This window comes from Oryx dammah, unplaced genomic scaffold (assembly GCF_014754425.2).
Source record: "Oryx dammah isolate SB20612 unplaced genomic scaffold, SCBI_Odam_1.1 HiC_scaffold_23, whole genome shotgun sequence".
NCBI classification, from domain to species: domain Eukaryota; kingdom Metazoa; phylum Chordata; class Mammalia; order Artiodactyla; family Bovidae; genus Oryx; species Oryx dammah.
Window position 1 is genome coordinate 87358128 of NW_024070207.1, and position 25843 is coordinate 87383970.

Below are 25843 nucleotides of genomic sequence, written 5' to 3' on the forward strand. Positions count from 1 at the left end.
GATCAAGCCATTGCCTTCTTCTAAGCCTGGTTTGAGGTACACTATAGAAGAAATTTTAAAAGGTCTTTATCTACTTTCACATTCTCTGCAGTAACTATTTCAAATTTTGTCCAATAATAGCAGGTTTCCTCACATCTCCCCAGCTACCTCTCACTTGAGGGACTTTGCCTCCCACTTACCAGAACAGGTAGAGGTCATAGATGTGGTATCATCAACTTTCCATAACAACACATTCTATTGCATCTACATATCCTTCCCTCTTGTCTTAGTCTTTCTTCCAAGCCAAGTGTATATCCTGGCCTCTGGATCCCATCCCCAACCTCATCCAGGGCCTCCCACTCATCAATTATCCTGTTTCCTATATCTTCACCTTGATTGGTTTTTCCTCCTCAGCCTATAAGCAAGCTCATACTCTTTTATAAAAAGAAACCTGAAACTCACGGCCCCCTTTAGCTACCATCTCTTTGCAGTCACACTTCTAGAGCAAAGAAACTGCATATATTCTCCCTTTTATTTCAGACCAAACTCTTGACATTCCATTGCAGTCTGGCATACACCCTTACACCTGCTCCAAACTGGCCTTGCCCACATCACCAGTGACTACTCAGATACATACCCAATGACATCTTTACTACTTTTATCTTTCTGTGCCTCTGGGCAGCATCTGACAAATACATTCTTGGTAGAAATAGATTTAAGGGACTAGATCTGATAGATAGAGCACTTGATGAACTATGGACGGAGTTTCATGACATTGTACAGGAGACAGGGATCAAGACCATCCCCATGGAAAAGAAATGCAAAAAAGTAAAATGGTTGTCTGGGGAGGCCTTACAAATAGCTGTGAAAAGAAGAGAAGTAAAAAGCAAAGGAGAAAAGGAAAGATATAAGCATCTGAATGCAGATTTCCAAAGAATAGCAAGGAGCTATAAGAAAGCCTTCCTCAGTGATCAATGCAAAGAAATAGAGGAAAACAACAGAATGGGAAAGACTAGAGATCTCTTCAAGAAAATTAGAGATACCAAAGGAACATTTCATGCAAAGATCAGCTCAATAAAGGACAGAAATGGTATGGACCTAACAGAAGCAGAAGATATTAAGAGGTGGCAAGAATACACAGGAGAACTGTACAAAAAAGATCTTCATGTCCAAGATAATCAAGATGCTGTGATCACTCACCTAGAGCCAGACATCCTGGAATGAGAATTCAAGTGGGACTTAGAAAGCATTGCTATGAACAAAGCTAATGGAGGTGATGGAATTCCAGTTGAGCTATTTCAAATCCTGAAAGATGATGCTGTGAAAGTGCTGCACTCAATACGCCAGCAAACTTGGAATACTCAGCAGTGACCACAGGACTGGAAAAGGTCAGTTTTCATTCCAATCCCAAAGAAAGGCAAGGCCAAAGAATGCTCAAACTACTGCACAATTGCACTCATCTCACATGCTAGTAAAGTAATGCTCAAAATTCTCCAAGCCAGGCTTCAGCAATACATGAACCATGGACTTCCTGATGTTCAATCTGTTTTTAGAAAAGGCAGAGGAACCAGAGATCAAACTTCCAACATCTGCTGGATCATTGAAAAAGGGAGAAAGTTTCAGAAAAACATCTATTTCTGCTTTGTTGACTATGACAAAGCCTTTGACTGTGTGGATCACAAGAAACTGTGGAAAATTCTGAAAGGGATGGGAATCAGACCACTTGACCTGCCTCTTGAGAAACCTATATGCAGGTCAGGAAGCAACAGTTAGAACTGGACATGGAACAACAGACTGGTTCCAAATAGGAAAAGGAGTACGTCAAGGCTGTATATTGTCACCCAGCTTATTTAACTTATATGCAGAGTACATCATGAGAAACGCTGGGCTAGAAGAACACAAGATGGAAACAAGATTGCTGGGAAAAATATCCATAACCTCAGTTATGCAGATGACACCACCTTTATGGCAGAGAGTGAAGAGGAACTAAAAAGCCTCTTGATGAAAGTGAAAGAGGAGAGTGAAAAAGTTGGCTTAAAGCTCAACATTCAGAAAACGAAGATCATGGCATCTGGTCCCATCACTTCATGGCAAATAGATGAGGAAACAGTGGAAACGGTGTCAGACTTTATTTTGGGGGGCTCCAAAATCACTGCAGATGGTGATTGCAGCCATGAAATTAAAAGACGCTTACTCCTTGAAAGGAAAATTATGACCAACCTAGATAGCATATTGAAAAGCAGAGACATTTCTTTGCCAAGAAAAGTCCGTCTAGTCAAGGCTATGGTTTTTCCAGTAGTCATGTATGGATGTGAGAATTGGACTGTGAAGAAGGCTGAGCACTGAAGAATTGATGCTTTTGAACTGTGGTGTTGGAGAAGACTCTTGAGAGTCCCTTGGACTGCAAGGAGATCCAACCAGTCCATTCTAAAGGAGATCAGTCCTGGGTGTTGTTTGGAAGGAATGATGCTAAAGCTGAAACTCCAGTTCTTTGGCCACCTCATGTGTAGGGTTGACTCATTGGAAAAGACTTTGATGCTGGGAGGGATTGGGGGCAGGAGGAGAAGGGGATGACAGAGGATGAGATGGCTGGATGGCATCACCGACTCAATGGATGTGAGTTTGTGTGAACTCTGGGAGTTGATGATGGACAGGGAGGCCTGGCATGCTGCAGTTCATGGGGTCTCAAAGAGTTGGACACGACTGAGCGACTGAACTGTACTGAACTGATTACCATCTTTTATATGATTCCTGGGACAGTCAGATCTCCTGGCTCTGGTCTCATTTTGCCAGTCCCTTCCTCTCATAGTTTTGTAAGCTCCTATTCCTTATTCTTCTTTCACACCCTTCATCATCAAGTCTGGCCAGTTCTATTTTCCAAATACATCTAGAACTCAATTACTTCTCAGCATGTCTACTGCTTTTCCCCTGGTCTCAGCCACCATTACCTCTCAACTGGATCCCCGTAGGGGCCTCCATTTGGTCTCAATGCTTCCTTCCTTGATGCTACAACTCCCTAGCCATTTTACTAAGACCATGTCAACTTCTCAGCTCAAAATCTGCAAAGTTCCAGTTTCATCCACCTCATTAGAACTGATTCAAATGTATTCTTTGTAGTGGCTGAATAATACTCCATTGTGCATATGGACCACAGCTTTCTTATCCATTCATCTGCTGATGGACATCTAGGTTGCTTCCATGTCCTGGCTATTATAAACAGTGCTGCGATGGAACTCATGTACACCCGGTGCGGAATCATGTCAATGTATGGCAAAACCAATACAGTATTGTAAAGTAAAAAACAAAATAAAATAAAATAAATTATTTTAAAAATCTGCAAAGTTTAGTCTTTAATGTACAAAGTCATATGCCATCTACCTCCCATGTCCTCTCTGACACCCTCTTCTACCACTTTTCCCCACACTCACTCTGCTCTGGCTATACTGGCTTCCTTGTTGTTCCTCTAACATTCCAACATGTTCCCACCTTAGGATCTTTTTAGTTGTTGTTCCTTCTGCCTGGACTGCTTCTCTTCCACATATTCTCATAGTTTGCTCCCTTAGTTCCCTTGGATCTTGCTTGACTTTCACCTTTTCAATAAGTGCTACCTGAACTGCCCTTTTTAAAGCAGTATTCTCCCACTAATACTCCTTGTACCCCTTTCCTGCTCTATTTTTCTTCATGTCATTTATTGCCACCTCACATACAATATACTTTACTTATATATTTTGTTACTTGTCTGTCAGCCCTCATGGAGCTTTCATTAGCATGATGAGAAATAGACAATTACTTAGAGGGGTAGGATGGGATGGGAGGTGGAAGGGAGATTCAAGAGGGAAGGGACATACATATACCTATGGCTGATTCATGTTGGTATATGGCAGAAGTCAACAAAATATTGTAAAGTAATGATCCTCCAATTAAAAATAAATAATTTCAAATGACTATAAAAATAATATACCAGGAAGTGATAAATTCTGTGGGTAAGAATAAAAGGACAATTAACGGATTAGAGAATGAACGAGGTAGGAATGGGGATTTTCTATTTTATATTTCAAGTATCCAGGGAAAGTTTCACTAATAAGGTGACACTTGAAAGATACCTGAAAAAATGAGGCACAAACTATGTCAGTATTCAGAGGACAAATATTAGGGGCACTCCAAACAGCAAATGCAAAGTTCCCAGAAGGGAAACTTTAAAACAAATCAAACTCAGACTGTCCTAAACAGAATCATTACATCCTCTAATCCTATTCCTATATTCTTCAGTTTAGCATATGGTAACCTCATCAAGTGCCTTGCCCAAGTCAGATACTGCAGGGCATTAGTCAGATTGGCTGTGTGCCTCCTCCACTACACTGGCTGCCCTGAGGCCATAAACTGTGTATAGTTTATCACCATGGATGTGGCACCAAACACATGGTCTGGTGCAGATGAGAGTGACAACATCACATTTTAATGGTGGGTATTGGCAATTAAGTTCAATAATAGACCTAAAGATGCCTTGTTTGACTATGTTCAGCAAACACATGATTAGCAATAAGTCTGTGCTAAATTCTCTTTTGGGCACAGAGGGTATAAGTATGAAAGAGACCCCCTTCTCTGGGAAATTTGATGTGTCTGTGCTCAATCAAAAAGAATCTCTGGGTGGGAGAGATAAAATGGTGGAAAAGGACCCTAAGTTCACACCCTCTAATGAGCACACCAAATCACAACTAACTGCTGAACAACCATCTATAAAAAGACTGGAACCTACTAGAAAAGATATTCTACATCCAAAGACATAAAGAAGAAACCCAATGAGACGGGGGTGGGGGGAGAACACTTGCAATATAATTAATTCCCCAGGTGGGCAACCCATAAACTAGATAACAATTGTATCACAGAAGTTCTCCTACAGGAGTGAGAGTTCAGAGCCTCATATCAGGCTCCCCACCCTGGGGGTTTGGCATTGAGGTGAGGGGCCCCTAGAGCATCTGGCTTTGAAGGCCAGGAGAGGTTGAGTGCAGGAGCTCCACAGAACTGGGGGAAACAGAAATTCCACTCTTGAAGAGTGCACACAAGGTCTAGTGCTCACCAGGACCCAGGGCAAAATCAGTGACATCATGGGAGCCTGGACCAGACTTACCTGTGTGTCTTGGAGAGTCTCCAGCTGAGGCAGGGGTAAGCTGTGGCTCACTGTGGGATAAGGAAATTGGAGGCAGGGGTACTTAAGAATATTCATCAGCATGAATTATCCTGGAAATCACCCATGAGCCAATCCTGCTCATGGCACCAACTGTCTCACTGTTCACACTGTGTGTGCTGTTTGCTGAACCCAGGGTAAGCAAGGCGCAAGTTAAGAGGCTGGAAAGAGATCCAAGGAACTGTAGGAATTGCAGACACATTTACTCTTTCCTGACTTCCCTGGCGGCTCAGATGGTAAGGCGTCTGCCTACAATGCAGGAGACCCGGCTTTAATCCCTGGGTTGAGAAGATGTCATGGAGAAGGAAATGGCAACCCACTCCAGTATTCTTGCCTGGAAAATCCCTTGGACGGAGGAACCTGGTAGGCTACAGTCCATGGGGTTGCAGAGAGTTGGACATGACTGAGAGACTTCATTTTCTTTTATTCTTTCCTGGCTGGCACGGCAGCCATAACACAGTCTCTCTCCTGGCTGATGCAGCAGCCATAGCAGCAGCCACAACATAACCATAACGTAGCTATAACAGAGCCATAACATAACCTCATATAACATAACCATGATGTTGCTCCAGTGTAACCCCAAAGAAGTAGCAGCCAGGGCTTTCATGGTGAAGCTCGTACAGGGGTACTGCACAAAGTAGCCATAACCAAATGAATACCTTGTTATGCACATGTGCAGTGCTCTAAGTGATCTCAGCTGTTACATAACTGTGCAAAGTCATTGTTTACAGAACATGGGGCAAGAGGGCATGAGAGCATGAGGTGAGAGAGCCTGACTGGCACCATCTTGCTAATTTCCCCACACCTACTTTTCTAACTTGTTTAACTAGACATAACCATCAAGGCCATCCTCCACTAATCTTTGATGACCCTCCCTCTCCCCCTGGAGAGAAGGAATCTTTTCATCTGCAGTGCTCCAGATCACCTTTGCTAGACCTCTAGTCTGCCTTTCAGCTCCTCTCAGAACTCTATCCCCAATTTCCCCCTTCTCCCAGAATGTTATCACTGTACCCACTTCTCCCAATGCTTATCACCAGGCCTGTCATAGAAGTGCCCATGGAACATTTGGGGAAGAAAGAAATGAGCACTGTAGTCATGTGAATCAGTCTATGTTTATTTATTTATTTATTTATTTTTTTTTTCAGTCTATGTTTATAGAGTTGCCTCTAAACAGCCTGCACATCTGTTCTCATGGGTTTTTCACCACAGGAACAAGGTATTGAGCAGCAGAGAGATTATCTCCACTTTGTAGGTGAAGAAACTTAAGGACATATTCTTGCTCTCCACCACCAGCCCCTGTAGTGACCAAACAAGCTGATTGTGTGTCAGCATGTATAATGGGGGCCTGGAGGGCACTTTCTTCAAGAAAGCAGTTTGAGGTATAAGTTTGTGCCCACACTTCGTCTTGCCATACATTGTTCCTGGAGAGAAGTGGGCCATACAAACAAGGAGCTGTGCCATCCCCCACAACATCCCTTCTATCTTAATGCGCATATATACAATCTTCACCTGAGACTTAGAAATATCAGCACCAAGAAGAAGTGCACCCATCTGGGACCTCTTTATCACATCAAAAATTATTTTCATTTTCTGCAATCCCTATTTCTTTTGGGCCCAGCCCAATGTCAAATATTTATCAGTCCCAAATCTGACTGCTGTGGAATATTGTTGGTAGCTGGGTACAGGATATTGAGGACTAGCTCCTCTGACAGGAGCAGTGCATCAGTGCCCCTCATCTCAGTGTTATTACAAGCCTACCACTTTACTACTCTGTACATCTCATCTTCCTGCTCCCACAGCTGAAACTATCCTGGCCTTGTGTTTCCCTGGACTCCAGATTTAGAAACTGTCTCCTCCAAATTGTAATCTTTGGTCTACTCCAGAGAATCAAGGTTCTGGGTGAAATGGGAACAGGTGGCAGGCAACCAGAGGCATGAGGCAGTGAAGAAGTTTATGAAGGAGGTACTGGGTAAAAAGACACCTCCAAATCAGGTCCAATAAATGAGAATCAGGGCTTTACAAAACAGGAAATCACAGCTCCAGGGAAACATTACAGTCCAGCCATCTAAATGGGGAAACTGAGGCTAGGGAGAAGAAGGCACTCACCCAACAAAGTTGCACAATGAGCCAGCCGCAGTCCCCTTCTCTCTGACATTTATTTGGACCTAAGATGAGGAGAGGAGGTATGATGTTAAAATACTGATGTTTGTTGACAAAGTATAGAATGTCATGGAAAGTCATGTAATATAAAAAAATTGAGTTGAACTGTCAGAGTTGGAAGCCTCTATATGCTTGACCAGTTTTACACCCTCCTTGTGGAGATGGTGTGATGGTTTGGCCCACAAGAGAAAACAGACTGACTAAGGTCATACAGCAAGTCTGAGGCAGAGCTGGAGCAGATCCCAGCGCTAGCAACCGTGTAGCTTCCTTTGGTCCACACACACAGGGGCAGTAGTCCTCCTCTTACCAGTTTAGCAGCTGGATCTTTTCAAGGCAGATAGAACCCAACAGAGCAACAGAGAGCACTCATACTGCAATGCAAAAAATGGCAGGCATCGTTCTCTAATCCCTCCCTTCTCCTCAACTGTATCACTTCCACCCCTCCTAACCCCCTCCCCTGCTTTTTAGACATTCACAGAGTTCTAGGGATGGGCCTTCTGGATACTCTTGAACTAGTGGTAGAACTGGATTCTTTGTTGCCTCAGGTCACCTGGCCCTGACAGCCACTAATGCCATTTAATGCCCTCAGGCTAGAGACCCAAGTTCAGGCTGGCCCCCTACCACATCCCAGACACATCAGCAGCAGGACTGCTACAGGCCTCCTCATTCCACCTTCAACTTTGACCTCCAGTCTGAGCCCAGACAAGATTTTTCTCTCAATACCCAGGTTTTTCAGGGATAGGGAACTGCACAAAGCCTAGCTCAACATCAAAGGGCTGAGAAGGCCACTAGAGACTTTGGGGATCCCCTCAAGTTCCATAAAAAGTGGGAAATTAGGGTGAGAGTCAATCACGGAAACAGGTCTTTACAAAGAAGAAAAGTGAAAGCAGTCCTGGACTGGGAGCCCGGGTCCTGAATTCCAAATCTGCCCCAGTTACTAGCAGGATAGGTGACCTTGGGAAAGCACTTTCTCTTCTCTGGGCAGCAATAGACTTTTCAGTAACTGGTAGAAGCTGGACTCTATGTTAAGGCTCCAGTGTGCCGAAAAGGTGGAGGAAGCTGGGACGCTGGAGCTGCAATTGACTTTCCTGGCAGGTGGGTCCCTCTGAGCGGCTCCGGGGCAGGCGCCCGGGGCCCTGATTCTATGCCTAAGGATGGGGCCAGCAAAGTGCAGAGGGTGCGTTGTAGTCCCCCAGGAACCCCAATCTCACCACCCCGCCTGTCCCAGCTGGCCTCTCGCTCTGGAATAAACTACCGGTGGCGGCCAGCGCGCCGCGGCCCGATTGCACCTCGGCCACAGAAATAAAAGCGCATGCAAAAGCGAAACCGGGTTCCAGAGAGCTCCATACTGACGGGACCAGCCCCTGGAGCTTACGGCGTCGCCAAGCAGCTACCCGCCGGGCGTGAGAGGGTGGGGGACTCAGGAGTCCCCGCTAGGGGTTCTGGAGCCTCTCCACCCCCTGCCAACACCACGCCCGCGCTTATTTGCATTTAAAGAGAAACGCACCAAGGAAAACAGTGGGCGAGTCAGGAAACGCCTTCTCACCGTGGTGATTGGACCACACGCCTGCCAATCAGGAAGCCAATGCCCCACCCTGTGGCTGTGAAGTCCGGGGCGGGGGAGGGGTATGGGGGAGCAGTCCAGAGCCTGGGGAAGGGGAGCTGGTGCAGGAGGTGACTGGAGCCACGGCGGCGGCAGGGGCGGCGGTGGTGACGCTCTCAGCCGTAGCAGCCAAGGCTCCAGCTCCAGCCAGGGCGGCGCAAGAGACAAAAACCGGGCTGGAAACCGGACGGGGCCGGGTAAGCATTGCGCGCAGCAGGAGCCTCCGCCTGCCCGCCATACGGTGCAGTCTCGCGTGCTCCACTCTGGCCGCCTGGAAAGGAGCTCTAAGGGCTGGGCCAGTCGGCGTCCGGACCGCTCTGCGCTCCCCTTTGGAACCAGCTTTAAGGACTTTCTGGTGAGGGTCAGAGCCATGTCCTCTGAGCGCTAGAGACCGCGGCTAGAGGTGGAAAAAGGAAGGCAGGCCAGCGGGCTATCCTGGGCCATGCCTCGGGGCTCTCGGGGGAGGCAAGGGACGCAACCCGCACGTGCTGCCCTGTGGTCTCATGAGGGGAGAAGCCAACCAGCACCCCCAGCGGTGCTTTTGTAGGCCCGGAGCTCTACAGCTTTGTTGTAGCACATTAGCTGGAGCAGCTGTGTTAGACGAGTATCGCTCATCACAGCGACCCGGCTGCCAACCCTCCCCTTCCCGGCGCATCTCCTGCCTTTCCCTCTCCTCTAGGGACGAAGCCTACGCGCTGGCCTGGGCCCGACGGGTACTTGCATTGGCGTGGGTTGAGGTATCTACTTTGTCTCCTCCCTCAAGGAGCTCAGTTGGGCCTATGGGCTGCTCACTTCCCTTTGGAACCTCGGCCTTGAGGCCCCAACCAGCCGCGCCCCCTGCTCCTAGGCTTCCGGGCGCATCTGGCGCCCGCCCCCGCGGACAGAGAGGCTGGCAATCCATCTCTCGCAGTACCTTGGGTTAGGGCAACAGCTAAAGCTAGTCCTTGGGTTAGAGCTGCAAGGCCGCTTTGTCAAACTCCCCCTCGCCCCCGCGCCTCCCTCCTGTCCCTGCTCCCCCTCCCCCGCCCTGCCTCGCCTCCTGTCCCCTTGGAGGGTACTGGCCGCGCTTTTCTCTCCAACCTCTGGTTTAAAAATAGCGATAACCATGGTGTGATGTGGTGTGGTGTGTGTGTGTGTGTGGCGAGGGGCGGAGGGGCCCGCGGTTCTGTGCCATAGGTCGGGGGAGCAATTATTGTAGTAGAGAAACAGCCGTTTGGGTGTGTGTGAGAGAGCTAGAGAAGCAGCCAAATACTCCAACTTCAAATTTACTGAAAATACCCAGCCTTATGGGCCGCTGTCATTGTCTGCTGCAGACACCTCTGACTGGTGACCATCAGACTTGGCCTAGGCTCTCTGGGCGGTGAGGGGCTGTGCTAGGCTTGCCACAGCTCAGGACAGGCCCTGCAGAGCCAGCCTCCATGGGCCAAGCTTGCCTTGGCATGGGCCACGGGAGTCAAGGTGAACCTTTGGCCCTCACACAAATATCTCCTGCAGCTTTACCTGCCTGCTGCATTCACATGGGCTTGATGGCGGGTCCTGCTTTGTTGGACTCTCCACCCACCCCTTGGGGAGTCCAGCAGAGCCCCCTCCCTCAGTGCAGCTCCCCTCATTTGGCCCCACCCACTGCTCAGTCTGAACGGAAGTGTGCCCCTTTCTGTGGACTCTAGGCCTTTCTGAGGAACAAGAGGGAGGGAACTATCTGTGCTGTGCTTAGTTGCTTAGTCGTGTCTGACTCTTTGCCATGCCATGGATGTAGCCCACCAGACATCTCTGTCCATGGGGATTCTCCAGGCAAGAATACTGGAGTGGGTTGCCGTGCCCTCCTCAGAGGATCTTCCCAACCCTAGGATCAAACCCAGGTCTCCTGCATTGTAGGTGGATTCTTTACCATCTGAGCCACCAGGGAAGCCCAGGAGCTATCTAGGGACTTGAAAGGCTCTTCTTGGACCTTTAACACACCTCTGAGGGTGGAAAACTCTGTACACTACAGGTCCCTGGCAAAGCCTAGGCACCTATGAGAGGAGAAAATGAGACCCAGTAAATCCCTCACTTTAATGGAAGGCTAGCTGGGGACTTTTGTGACACTAGCAAGAACTGCAGATAGGACACTACAGTCACCTCCTCTCACTTTGACCAAGCACCAATACAATCCCCTACTTACATCTGGGCATCTCTGGTTCAGAGCTAGACGTGTCCTCTGCACTGTCTCAAACCAGCAGCCACCCAACATACCTGCCCTATATGACTACCCTCCCCACACTCAGACTCACTCACCCTACAATGTTCAAATCTCTTCCCTCTCAGCTCTGGGCCTATCTCCTTAGTGTCTTTCCATCTCTTGGAATCCATGATGACCTCTTCTTTCTCAGAACTCTGAACTCCTCCAGGCTACCTGCATCCCTTGGGCATTTTCTGGCTTAGGAAACAAACTATAATTAAATTTCCCTGCCTCTACTTTGTTTCCCTAATACCATGGATGTCTGGGTTCTGCCCGAACTTCTTACAGGGGTAAATGAAACCTGAATCTCAGCTAAAGTTCCATGAAACCCTAGCAATGCATAGCGGTAATGAATGCTCAGGAAGGACTAAATGTCTGTCAAGCTTTGGAGAAGACCTTTATGTTCCCAACTGGCACTTGTCCTGATTCACATGAAAATGATTAGAAAAATGATACTCAAGTCTCATGTATTTATTGAGTATACATAATGAAGATTGAAAAGGGGAATGGGTTTCATCTACAATTTTAAAAAAATAAAGCACAATGTCTATAAGCTCAGGACCTGCATTGCCCAGTCCCCAGCTAATTCATGAATCTAGAGACACCTGCCATGGAGAGAGATGAGAGATCTGTGTGTACATGGGGTATTGTCCTGGGAAGCCTCCAGAAATTAGAGGGGTTTTGGTTAGGCAAAGGATAGCTGTATGAGCAAAATTAGGAATGAGAGGGAGTGGCTGGCAAGCAGGATGAGTGAAGTGACAGTCTTTTCTGGTTGAGATTGTATGGCTCCAAGGTAGAAAGGCCCCTTACAATCTCAACCAGAAAAGACCCAGAATTTCCACATGTTTAAGCTGGATTTAGAAAAGGCAGAGGAACCAGAGATCAAATTGCCAACATCCGTTGGATCATAGAGAAAGCAAGGGAATTCCAGAAAAACATCTGCTTCATTGACTATGCTAAAGCCTTTGACTGTGTGGATCACAACAAACTGTGAAAAATTCTTCACGTGATGGGAATACCAGACCACCTTACCTGCCTCCTGAGAAACCTATATGCAAGTCAAGAAGCAACACTTAGAACTGGACATGGAACAATGGACTGGTTCAAAATTGGGAAAGGAGTACATCAAGGCTGTATATTACCACCCTGCTTATTTAACTTGTATGCAGAGTACATCCTGTGAAATGCTGAGCTGGATGAATCACAAGCTGGAATCAAGATTGTCGGGAGAAATATCAACAGCCTCAGTTATGCAGATGATACCACTCTAATGGCAGAAAGTGAAGAGGAAATAAAGACTTTTGAAAGAAAAGAGTGAAAAAACTGGCTTAACACTCAACATTCAAAAAACTGAGATCATGACAAATAGAAGGGGAAAAAAGTGGAAGCAGTGACAGATTGTATTTTCTTGGGCCCTAAATCACTGCAGACAGCAATTGCAGCCATGAAATTAAAAGACGCTTGCTCCTTAGAAGGAAAGCCATGACAAATCTACATAGCATATTACAAAGCAGAGACATCACTTTGCCATAAAGATCTGTATAGTCAAAGCTGTGGTTTTTCCAGTAGTCATGTATGGATGTGAGAGTTGGACCATAAGAAGGCTGAGTGCTGAAGAATTGATGCTTTTGAACTGTGTTATTGGAGAAGACTCTTGAGTCTTTTTGGACTGCAAGGAGATTCAACCAGTCAATTATAAAGGATATAAGTCCTGAATATTCATTGGAAGGACTGATGATGAAACTGGAGCTCCAGTACTTTAACCACCTGGAAGGCAATGGCAACCCACTCCAGTACTCTTGCCTGGAAAATCCCATGGACGGAGGAGCCTGGTAGGCTGCGGTCCATGAGGTCGCTAAGAGTCGGACATGACTGAGTGACTTCACTTTCTTTTTTCACTTTCATGCATTGGAGAAGGTAATGGCAACCCACTCCAGCACTCTTGCCTGGAGAATCCCAGGGACAGCAGAGCCTGGTGGGCTGCAGAGTTGGACACGACTGAAGCGACTTAGCAGCAGCAGCAGCAAAGAGCTGACTCGCTGAGAAAGACCATGATGGTGGGAAAGATTGAGGGCAGAAGGAGAAGGGGGCAACAGCAGATGAGATGGTTGAATGGCATCACCAACACAATGAACATGGATTTGAGCAAACTCTGGGAGATAGTGAAGGACAGGGAAGCCTGGCATGCTGCAGTTCCTGGGGTCTTAAAGAATCAGACATGACTTAGCAACTGAACAACAGCAACAGCAAGGTAAAAAGGAAGTTGAGGCCCAGTGGTGTTGAGTTTCCCAAATGCCAGGTTGTGAAATGGGGTCTGATCTTGAAGGAATGAAGGGGCCATCAAAGAGTGGGGAATTGGGAAGTTCTGATATTTTTTTGTGTGCGGATATGCCACAATAAAACAGGATTTTAGAAAGGGTTTTAAAATGGGTTCTTAGAAAGGGATTGGAAGAGTGCCATAAGTTTGGCATGTAAAAAGTCATCTTTGGATCTGGAAGAACTAGGGGAGCAGGCTATCTCTAGAGGGAAACTGTCTGTTGTCAGCCTCTCTGGTTTTGCAGGGGATCTTGTTGGGGCGGCGGGGAAGGACAGAGCCAGGATTCTATATACCAATGTGGTAAAGGCTGAGTGTCCCTTAGTCCTTTGCTGATCATTTTTCTCCTAGCTGGACAGGCCTTCAGGAAGCACCAGTTTGGACCCTTTTCTTACAGACGGGAATTCCGAGGCCTCAGAAAGCAGCAGAGACTTGCTTAAGTTCACATAGAATTTAGGGAGAGACTTAGAAACTAAACACCACCACCAACAGCTGCCTCCTGTGCAGCTCCTCTTATCCACTATATCCATTCAGCATAAATCAGTACAAATCACATGAATCAACCCCTCTTCTTACCTCACCCATTCATCAAGAGTGAAAAGAAAGAAGCTTGGTTAGCTTTCTAGGAACTCCTCCCCTCTCACGTCTCTTGCTTTTTCAGTCTTGTTCTACAACCTGTAAGGGGCTGAAAGTTTCAGAAGGGAAGTAGTTGAAAGAAGCTGGCAATCCAGTGTTTCTCTCATAGAATAGTGGAGGTGTTAAAAATTCCTCAAGAACTGTTACATTTACACTCTCTGAACCAGAGGATGAAGGGAATGAGAGAAATAGCAACAAGTCTGACTTTGAAGAACCAAGAGGAAGAAGGGCCTAGAAGAGAGCTGCCTAGTGTTATTTCTTCAGTTCCCCTGCCTCAAATCCTGTCCAGGCAGATAGACTGGGTGATAAAAGTAAAGCCCTTGGAAGAGGCATTTCATAGACTTCCAGTGTCACTCATTCTTGGTTTACCCATCTCATGGCCAGGAAGTTCTTTCTCAGCTGGGTGGGCTTGCAGGGGGAGGGTAGAAGTGAGAGGCATATGGAGTGAGGCAAGGCTGCAGTTCACCTCTGTTCTGCAGTGGGCCCAACCAGATAGGCATCCAGGCCTCCCAATGAAGCCTAGAACCCCCAAAATGACATTTCCTCAACATGACTCCTGATTCAGCAGCCACTGGAAAACTAAACACAATACTGTCCTTTCCCCAGCTTCATGCAGCCTGGAGGAAGCAGATTCCCAGTCCAGTCTCCCATTTCTAAATGGGAAAACTGAGGCTCAGAACAGGGAAGTGATTTGTTTGCCAAAGGTTTCATAAGAGCACGAAGTTCCTGGCCCTCAATTTAATGCTTCTTCCTCTAAGCACACTGATCTGATCCGCTCCCAAACCTCAGTTTCTTTACTGAGGTCTCTCACTTAGGGTATGGTGCATATGGAGGATATGGTACATATAGAGAATACCTAGGAAAGTGAGGAGTCTCCATTGTTCACTTGATCCAGCTGCTCCTCTGCAGGTTTTCTTGACTGCCTTATCACGTCTCTTTCCCTGGAGTTAGCTCCTCTCCTGTTCTTCATCTGAACAGAGGAAGAAGAAGGTATGTTGCCTTTGATCTCACGCTTGCTGAGTTAGTACTGAAATAATGGAAGCCTTATGATGCAGGCATGACACCTTTGAATACATTCCTTTCTAAGGCGGTTTGGGAGCCTTAGAGGAGAGTGGCAAGTAGGTGGTTCCCAGAGCCTCCACCATTCCAGGCAAGCTGGAGAGGCAGCCTCAGTAGCCTGAGGAGAAAGATGCTGCATCAAGAAGTTTCACCAGGTAAACCCATTTCCACGTAGAGGCAGAGTCTGAGTGACCATACCTCCTAGACTGGATAAGCCCTGTATATTTGGGGCTGAGGCTAAGGGGCAGAGAAGTGAGCCTAGGAAAGCTGCAAGCGACATGCAGAGAGCAAGTCTTGAAGGTCAGGCAAAGGGAGTTGGCCTTAATCTTGTAGGCAGTGCTGAATAACTTGTTAAGTCAAGGTGTGATGCACTGAAATCAGAGTTGTAAGAAAATGAATCTGGCAAGGGTGTGCAGGATGAATGAGATGGAAGTGGGGAGGCAAGGGGGTGAGATTTCAGTGCTGCAGCAGGAGGGACCAGAGGGAACGCTGTTAAGAGACTCTTGTCATCCTCATCGCAGTGAGGGGAAATCTGAGGAACTAGAGTGGAGAAGGTAGCTGCAAGAGACCCTATCACAAGGGCCCTTTATTGAACATCTGCTTGGTACCTAGCAAGTAATCTATCTTTTATATTTATCATCTCTAATCCTTACTGTGACTCCATATGGCAGGTAGTATTCCCTTCAAAAAGGTTAGGTCTCTTTCTCAAATCTCCAGCCTGACAGGAGTGAAGCTGGCATTTTAGTTTTGGGCTGATAAGCTCTAGGTGAATTAGAATTCAGTTGAACCAACATTGTTTGAGCTGCTGCTCTGTGCTAGATGTGGTGACTGCCGTATAAGATGAAGGAGGCTGCATTCAAGAGAAAAGGACAGGCTGAGGCTGGCCAGAATGAAATTCTCATGGCTGAATATGATAATTCATTTGAGGGGCTGGTGTTAAGGAAATGGGAACAGGGGCTAGAGGGCTCATTTGGGGGTCTATGCTGCATCTAGAGTTGGTGAGATGCCCCCCTTAAGAAGAGGTGCCTCTCAGGAAGGCTAGAAATTAGGGGAGGAGTGGTTGCAGGGATAGCTTGATTGGGGCTCTACCAGCAGCATTTACGGCTCTGCCAGAGTACCAAGCTAGACAGCCCTTCCTTCAGGTCCTTAAAAAAAATGGTTTTGAGAGTAGACTTTGGCTGTGGGCTTTAGAAATGTTAGTTCAAATTCCAGATCTTGTAGGTCATTTTCCTTAAACAATAGCTCAAATTATTTTCATTTTGTCTTTACCTTTATGTTTGTCCCCAATGGCAGGTTTCTGTTTGGACCTTCGTTTTGGCCCCTCAAACTTATCTCCCAAGGAGAAGAGTAGAGGAACATGTTCCATGGTTTGGGAATGGTGATAGTGGGGTTTCTGGATAAGAATAATAGCCACAGAAAGCTTTCTGGAATGTTCTAGGTGGGTCCAATAATGGTAGCCAGTGAGGACTGGAAATGCTGAAGAGAAGGCTCAGCTGGATTGTTACAAGAGTGGAATGGGAGAGGAAGAGGATGGCTCTTGTAGGTGTGAGGGCAACCTGCACAGTCCTCACTCTAAGTCATCTTCCTTGATTAGGGTCCAGCACAGTGCAGCAGAATGGCATAGAATTGGGACTGAGAGGCCTGGAAGTTGGTGTGGCTCTGTCATCATCCCACTGTGTGACCTTAGGCAAGTCTTCTCCCAAGCCTAAACAATTTCCTTCTCCGTGACAAGGAGTTAACATCTCCTAAGGAAATGGCAACCCTCTCCAGTATTCTTTTTTTTAATGTATTAATTTATAATTGAAGGATAATTATAATATTGTATTGGTTTCTGCCCTATATCAACATGGATCAGCCATAGGTATACTATGTCCCTTCACTCTTGAGCCTCCCTCCCACCTCATCCCACCCCTCTAGGTTGTCACAGAGCCCCAGTTTGAGTTCCCTGAGTCATACAGCAGATTCCAGCTGGATGTCTATTTTACATATGTTAGTGTATGTTTCCATGCCACTTGATCCATTCGTCCCACCCTCTCCTTCCTACCACGCTGTGTCCATAAGTCTGTTCTCTATGTCTGCATCTCCATTGCTGTTGTGCAAATAGGTTCATCAGAACTATCTTTCTAGATTTCATATATGTGTGTTAATATATATTTGTTTTTCTCTTTCTGGTTTAATTCACTCTGTATAATGGGTTCTAGGTTCATCCACCTCCTTTGCACTGACTCAAATGTGTTCCTTTTTATGGCTGAGTAATATTCCATTGTATATATATGTACCACATCTTCTATATCCATATATCTGTTGGACATCTAGGTTGCTTCCATGTCCTAGCTACTATAAATAGTGCTGCAGTGAACACTGGGGTACATGTGTCTTTTTAAATTATGGTTTTCTCAGGGTATATGCCCAGAACTGGGATTGTTGGGTCATATGGTAATTTTATTCCTAGTTTTTTAAGGAATCTCCATACTATCTTCCATAGTGGTTGTATCAATTTACATTTCCATCAACAGTGCAAAAGGGTTCCCTTTTCTCCACACTCTCTCCAGAATTTATTGTTTGTAGATTTTTTGATGATGGCCGTTCTGAGAGGTGTGAGGTGATGTTTCATTGTAGTTTTGATTTGCATTTCTCTAATTATGAGCAATCTTGACCATCTTTTATTAGTCATCTTTATATCTTCTTTGGACAAATGTCTGTTTAGGTCTTCTGCTCACTTTTTGATTGGATTGCTCGTTTTTTTCTGGTATTGAGCTGCATAAACTGCTTGTATATTTTGGAAATTAATTCTTTGCAGGTGTTTCATTTGCTGTTATTTTCTCCCATTCTGCGGGTTGTCTTTTCACCTTGTTTATAGTTTCCTTTGCTGTGCAAAAACTTTTTAAGTTTAACTAGGTCCCACTTGTTTATTTTTGTTTTTATTTCCATTACTCTAGGAGGTGGGTCATGGGACTTCCCTGGTGGCTCAGCGGTAAAGAATCTGCCTGCAATGCAGGAGACCCAGGTTCGATGAGTTGGGAGTTGGGAAGATCCCCTGGAGGAGTGCATGGCAACCCACTCTAGTATTCTTGCCTAGAGAATCCCATGGACAGAGGAGCACAGCAGGCTGCAATCCATCAGGGTCACACAGAGTCAGACAAGACTGAAGTGACAAAGCAGCAGCAGCAGTGGGAGGTGGGTCATAGAGGATCTTGTTGTAATTTACATCAGAGAATATTTTGCCTATGTTTTCCTCTAAGAGTTTTATAGTTTCTGGTCTTACATTTAGGTCTTTAATCCATTTTGAATTTATCTTTGTGTATGGTGTTAGGACAGAGTAGGCAATGGAAACCCACTCCAGTACTCTTGCCTGGAAAATCCCATGGATGGAGAGGCCTGGTAGGCTGCAGTCCATGGAATCGCTGAGAGTTGGACACAACTGTGTGACTTCACTTTCACTTTTCACTTTCATGCATTGGAGAAGGAAATGGTAACCCACTCCAGTGTTCTTTCCTGGAGAATCCCAGGGATGGGGGACTGTGGTGGGCTGCCATCTATGGGGTTGTACAGAGTTGGACATGACTGAGGCAACTTAGCAGCAGCAGCAGCAGCAAGGTGTTAGGAAGTGTTATAATTTCATTCTTTTATAGATAGCTGTCAAGTTTTCCCAGCAGCACTTATTGAAGAGACTGTCTTTGCCCCATTGTATATTCTTGCCTCCTTTGTCAAAGATAAGTTGCTTACAGGTGTGTGGGTTTATCTCTGGGCTTTAGATATCGTTCCATTGGTTTATATTTCTGTTTTTGTGCCAGTACCATACTGTCTTGGGATTGAGAAGATAGCAACCCATCTTCTAGTATTGTTGCCTGGAAATCCCATGGACAGAGAAGCCTACAGCCCATGGGGTCACAAAGATTTGGACATGGTTGAGCGACTGAACACACATACCATACTGTCTTGATGACTATAGCTTTGTAGTATATAGTCTGAAGTCAGGAAGGTTGATTCCTCCAGTTCCATTCTTCTTTCTCAAGATGGCTTTGGCTATTCAGAGTCTTTTGTGTTTCCATGCAAATTGTGAAATTATTTGTTCTAGTTCTGTGAAAAATACCATCGGTAGTTTGATAGAGATTGTGTTGAATCTATAGATTGCTTTGGGTAATGTACTCATTTTCACTATATTGATTCTTCCAATCCAAGAACATGGTATATTTCTCCATCTAGTTGTGTCATCTTTGATTTCTTTCATCAGTGTTTTATACTTTTCTATATACAGGTCTTTTGTTTCTTTAGGTAAATTTATTCCTAGGATCATTTCCTTAATTTCTTTTCTTATTTTTCATTGTTATTATATAGGAATGCAAGGGATTTCTGTGTATTGATTTTGTATCCTGTGACTTTACTAAATTCACTGATTGGTTCTAGTAAGTTTCTGATAGTATCTTTAGGATTTTCTATATATAGTATAATGTCTGCAAACAGTGAGAGTTTTACTTCTTTTCAAACCTGGATTCCTTTTATTTCATTTTCTTCTCTGATTGCCATAGCTAGGACTTCCAAAACTGTGTTGAATAATAGTGACAGGAGTGGGCACTGTTGTCTTATTCCTCATCATAGAGGGAATGCTCTCAGTTTTTCACCATTGAGAGTAATATTTGCAGTGGGTTTATATGGCCTTTATTATGTTGAGGTAGATTCCTTCTATGCCCATTTTTTGAAGAGTTTATATCATAAATGGGTGTTGAATTTTGTCAAAGGCTTTCTTTGTATCTATTGAGATTATCATATGGTTTTTATCTTTCAATTTGTTTTTTTTTTTCCATTTTTTAAATGTATTTATTTTAATTGGAGGCTAATTACTTTACAGTATTGTGGTGGTTTTTGCCATACATTGACATGAATCAGCCATGGATGTACATGTGTCCTCATCCAGAACTCCCCTCCCACTTCCTCCCCATCCCATCCCTCTGGGTTCTTCCAGTGCACTGGCTTTGAGTGCCCTATTTCATGCATCAAACTTGGACTGATGATCTGTTTCACATATGGTAATATACATGTTTCAATGTTAGTCTCTCAAATCATCCCACCCTTGCCTTCTCCCATAGAGTCCAAAAGTCTGTACTTTATATCTGTCTCTTTTGCTGTCTCACATATAGGGTCATCATTACCATCTTTCTATATTCCATATATACGCGTTAATATACTGTATTGGTGTTTTTCTTCCTGACTTACTTCACTCTGTATAATAGGCTACAGTTTCATCCACCTCATTAGAACTGATTCAAATGCATTCTTTTTAATAGCTGAGTAATAATTCCATTGTGTATATGTACCACAACTTTCTTATCCATTTGTCTGCCAATGGACATCTAGGTTGCTTCCATGTCCTAGCTGTTGTAAATAGTGCTGCAATGAACATTGGGGTGTACATGTCTCTTTCAGTTCTGGTTTCCTCAGTGTGTATGCCCAGCAGTGGGATTGCTGGGTCATATGGAAGTTGTATTTTCAGTTTTTTAAGGAATCTCCACACTGTTCTCCATGTGGCTGTACTAGTTTGCATACCCACCAACAGTGTAAGAGGGTTCCCTTGTCTCTACACCTTCTCTAGCATTTATTGTTTGTAGACTTTTTGACAGCACCCATTCTGACAGGCGTGAGATGGTACCTCATTGTGGTTTTGCTTTGTATTTCTCTGATAATGAGTGATGTTGAGCATTTTTTCATGTGTTTGTTAGCCATCTCTATGTCTTCTTTGGAGAAATGTCTGTTTAGGTCATTGGCGCATTTTTTGATTGGGTCCTTTATTTTTCTGGTATTGAGCTGCATGTGCTGTTTGTATTTTTTTTGAGATTAATTCTTTGTCAGTTGTTTCATTTGTTGTTATTTCCTCCCACTCTGAAGCCTGTCTTTTCACCTTGCTTATAGTTTCCTTTATTGTGCAAAAGTTTTTAAGTTTAATTGGGTCCCATTTGTTTATTTTTGCTTTTATTTCCATTACTCTGGGAGGTGGGTCATAGAGGATCTTGCTGTGATTTATGTCAGAGAATGTTTTGCCTATGTTCTCCTCTAGGAGTTTTATGGTTTCTGGCCTTACATTTAGATCTTTAATTTATTTTGAGTTTATTTTTGTGTATGGTGTTAGAAAGTGTTCTAGTTTCATTCTTTTACAAGTGATTGACCAGTTTCCCCAGCACCACTTGTTAAAGAAATTGTCTTTTCTCCATTGTATATTCTTGCCTCCTTTGTTAACGATAAGGTGTCCATAGGTGCATGGATTTATCTCTGGACTTTCTATTTTGTTCCATTGTTCTATATTTCTGTCTTTGTGCCAGTACTATACAGTCTTGATGACTGTACCTTTGCAGTATAGTCTGAAGTCAGGCAGGTTGAGTCCTCCAGTTTCATTCTTCTTTCCCAAGATGGCTTTGGCTATCTGAGGTTTTTTGTATGTCCATACAAATTGTCAAATTGTTTGTTCTAGTTCTGTGAAAAATACCATTGGTGGCTTGATAGGGATTATATTGAATCTATAGATTGCTTTGGGTAGTCTACTCACTTTCACTATATTGATTCTTCTGATCCATGAACATGGTATATTTTTCCATCTATTTGTGTCATCTTTGATTTCTTTCATCAGTGTTTTATAGTTTTCTATATATAGGACTTTTTTTGTTGCTTTAGGTAAATTTATTCTTAAGTGTTTTATTCTTGTCATCACAATGGTGAATGAGATTTTTTTTTCTTTAATTTCTCTTTCTGTTTTCTCATTGTTAGTGAATGGGAATGTAAGGGATTTCTGTGTGTTAGTTTTATATCCTGCATCTTTGCTATATTCATTGATTAGCAATTTTCTGGTAGTGTCTTCAGGGTATTCTATGTAGAGGGTCATGTCATCTGCAAGCAGTGAGAGTTTTACTTCATTTTACTTCTTTTCTGATCTGGATTCCTTTTTTTCCTTTTTATTCTCTGATTGCTGTGGCTAAAACTTCCAAACCTATGGTGAATAGTAGTGGTGAGAGTGTGCACCTTTGTCTTGTTCCTGACTTTAGGGGAAATGCTTTCAGTTTTTTGTCTTTAAGGATAATGTTTGCTGTGGGTTTATCACATATGACTTTTATTATGTTGAGGTATATTCCTTCTATGCCTGCTTTCTGGAGAGTTTTTATCATAAATGGGTGTTGAATTTTGTCAAAGGCTTTCTCTGCATCTACTGAGATAACCATGTGGTTTTTATCCTTCAATTTGTTAATATGGTATATCACATTGATTGATTTGCAAATATTGAAGAATCTTTGCATCTGTGGGATAAAGCCCACTTGTTCATGATATGAGATGTGTCGCTGAATTCCATTTGCTAAAATTTTGTTGAGAATTTTTGCATCTATATTCATCAGTGATATTGGCCTGTAATTTTCTTTTTCTGTGTTGTCTTTGTCAGGTTTTGGTATCAGGGTGATGGTGGCCTCATAGAATGATTGGAAGTGTCCCTTCCTCTGCAATGTTTTGAAAGAGTTTTAGAAGGATAGGCATTAGCTCTTCTCTAAATGTTTGATAGTATTCTCCTGTGAAGCCATCTGGTCCTGGGCTTTTGCTTTTTGGGAGATTTTTTATCACAGCTTCAATTTCAGTGCTTGTAATTGAGTTGTTCATTAGTTCTATTTCTTCCTGGTTCAGTCTTGGAAGATTGAACTTTTCTAAGAATCTGTCCATTTCTTCCAGGTTATCTATATTATTGCCATATTGTTGTTCATAATAGTCTCCTATAATGCTTTGTATTTCTGCATTGTCTGTTGTAACCCCTCCTTTTTCATTTCTAACTTTGTTGATTTGATTCTTCTCCCTTTTTTTCTTTATGAGTCTGGCTAAAGGTTTGTCAATTTTATTTATCTTCTCAAAGAATCTGCTTTTAGTTTTATTAATCTTTAGTATTGTCTCTTCATTTCCTTTTCATTTACTTATGCTCTGTTTGATGTCTTTCCTTCTGCTAACTTTGGGTTTTTTCTTTTGTTCTTCTTTTTTCAGTTGTTTTAGGTGTAAAGTTAGGTTGTCTATTAGATGTTTTTGTTTGTTTGTTTGTTTTTTGAGGTAGGATTGTGTATAAACTTCCCTCTTAGAACTGCTTTTGCTGCATCCCATAGGTTTTGGGTCATCATTATTTCACTGTCATGTTTTTCTAGGAAGTTTTTGATTTCTCTTTTCACTTTTTCAATAATCTATTTGTTGTTTAGAAATGTATTGTTTGTGTTTTTTACAGTTTTTTTTTCTCCTGTAATTGATACCTAGTCTGAACGTTGTAGTCAGAAAAGATGCTTGATATGATTTCAGTTTTCTTAAATTTACTGATTCTTTATTTGTGAACCAGGATGTGGTCTATCCTGGGAATGTTCCATGTGCATTTGAGAAGAAAGTATTCTCCACTCCAGTATTCATGCCAGGAAAATCCCATGGACAGAGGAGCCTGGTGGGGTACAGTCTATAATGTTGCAAAAGAGACATGACTTAGTGACTAAACAGCAACAGCAACCAGGCCTGATTAATGGATCACTGGAAAGGAGAAATGGGGGTGAGTGAGGAAGTGGGGAACATTTTGTAAGCTGGTAAGTACCATGAGTGCTTCCCTTGTGGCTCAGTGGTAAAGAATCTGCCTGCCAATGCAGGAGATGTGGGTTCTATCCCTGGGTTGAGACGATCTCCTAAAGAAGGAAATGACAACATACTGCAGTATTTATGCCTGGGGAATCCCGTGGGAAGAGGAGCAGGCAAGCTACAGTCTATGGGGATCACAAAAGAGTAGAACATGACTTAGTGATTAAACAACAAGTACCAGGAGTGGATGAAGGACATTTGTTGATTTGAATTTCCTTTGTATTGGTACTTTAGCTAAGTTTGGATTGTTGACCTTTCTGGCTTGGGCTAGAGAACCTGGCTAGTGGAGATTCCCAGATAAACCAGAGCTGTTAACCAGTCGCTGATTTGAGGAAATATTTTGGGCCCCCGAAATCAAAAATTGACTAAAAGAACAACTGAAGCCTCCTGTGAGAAGAAATGAAGGCTCTTTCATTTACCATTTGTGGAAATTGAGGCCCAAGAAGGTTTGGTGACATACCCTTAGAGCCTGGGAAGCACTTTCGTCAACCCTGACTGAGGTAGTTTTGCTGCTAGAAATTGTCCAACTATAGTTTGAATAAAACGGAGAAGGCAGTGGCACCCCACTCCAGTACTCTTGCCTGGAAAATCCCATGGACAGAGAGGCCTGGTAGGCTGCAGTCCATGGGGTCGCTAAGAGTCAGATACAACTGAGCAACTTCACTTTCACTTTTCACTTTCCTGCATTGGAGAAGGAAATGGCAACCCACTCCAGTGTTCTTGCCTGGGAATCCCAGGGATGGGGGAGCCTGGTGGGCTGCTGTCTATGGGGTCGCACAGAGTTGGACACAACTGAAGTGACTTAGCAGCAGCAGTTTGAATAAAATATATATATATAACTAGTTGCTATGTTTTTGAGCCTCTGTTATATAATGGATTTTATTTGTTACTTTATATACATCAGATTTTAATTCCTTAAAATAGCTTTAAAAGGTAGGCATTCTTAATAGCCTCATTTTCCATTTGAAACCAAAAGAACTTGCTGGATTTCCCCCAGGTAGGGAGAGCTGATTACAGTGCAGAATTGGCTGACTCTCAGGAAGTGGGGGGAGGTTGGCTGGACTTCCTGTCCTTATTACTCCTTCCTTACACCACCTTCCACTGCATATACAAGTGCAGGATGCACCCAGAGTGGGCTTGCTCCCAGGAAAACTTCTTGGAGGAGGTCTGGGAAACTACAACTGGTTGAGGCCATGTCTCTGGAGCTACTGCATAAATCCACACACTTCTTCCCTGAACTCAGCCTTCTCTAAACTTGGCTGAGCTGGCCCCAGGAAATAGGGCTGGGAGCAAAATGTGCAAGACTCACTGCAGCTGTTTCCCCATTACTGAGATGGATTCCTGGGGCAAATTTGTGACTGGTCTCTTGCTGTATTTTGAGAGGAGAGGAGGAGGAAGTAGCTCTGACCTAGCCTTCCACTGGTCTAAGAATGGCCTGAGGCTGGCCTCTCTGGAGCAGGGATGGACACAGCCCAATTCCTGCCATGCTAGCAATAGCTTCAGCAAGTGGCCCCTGCCAGGAATCACAGGGTAGCCTTAGAGTATTCCCTCACCCACCAGTCCAACTGAAACTTAGATAGGCATGCAGTTTGAGAAACCTTAGGGTGGAGGGGCTCTGCACTTAGCAGGACTACTTTCTTGGCCGAAACTATGAAGGGAGTCAGCCTCAGCCTGAGGGAGCTGCAGAATCTGTCTCTTTGCAGTCCCCTTTGCAGTCCCCTTTGCCTTCTGCCCCACCTCACTCTCCTGAATTGTGGTCCCGAGCAAGGGTAGCATAGCCCACTGGGAAAGGACAGCATTGGGACCTGGTGAGGTAGTAAGGAGTATGGAAAAGAGGCCTGAGTCAGATGGCTAGATGGGGCTGGGCTTAAGGGGAACTAGCTACAGGTGATTCCTGCTAGCTTCTGTCCTACTGCCTTGTGGGAGACAGAGGGCAGAGACACTATGGGTGGGGTACCTGGCTCTGGAAGGGACAAAGTAGGGAGGTAGGAGACAGCATAATTTCAACTCTGACCTTTGCCAGCAAAGATGGCCCTGGGCCTAGTTAGGAGGAGGACCTGA

The 25843-nt window shown here is 44.4% G+C and overlaps 1 protein-coding gene across 1 annotated transcript in view; it reads left to right on the forward strand.

Moving 5' to 3' along the window:
- The first annotated feature begins 8936 nt into the window (after positions 1–8936).
- The window catches only part of AMER1 (APC membrane recruitment protein 1), a 28369-nt gene continuing 11462 nt past the window's right edge, over positions 8937–25843 (forward strand). Inside the window, exon 1 of the mRNA XM_040266117.1 lies at positions 8937–9124. The gene's annotated coding sequence lies outside the window, so the exon portion shown is untranslated. The remainder of the gene's footprint in view (positions 9125–25843) is intronic.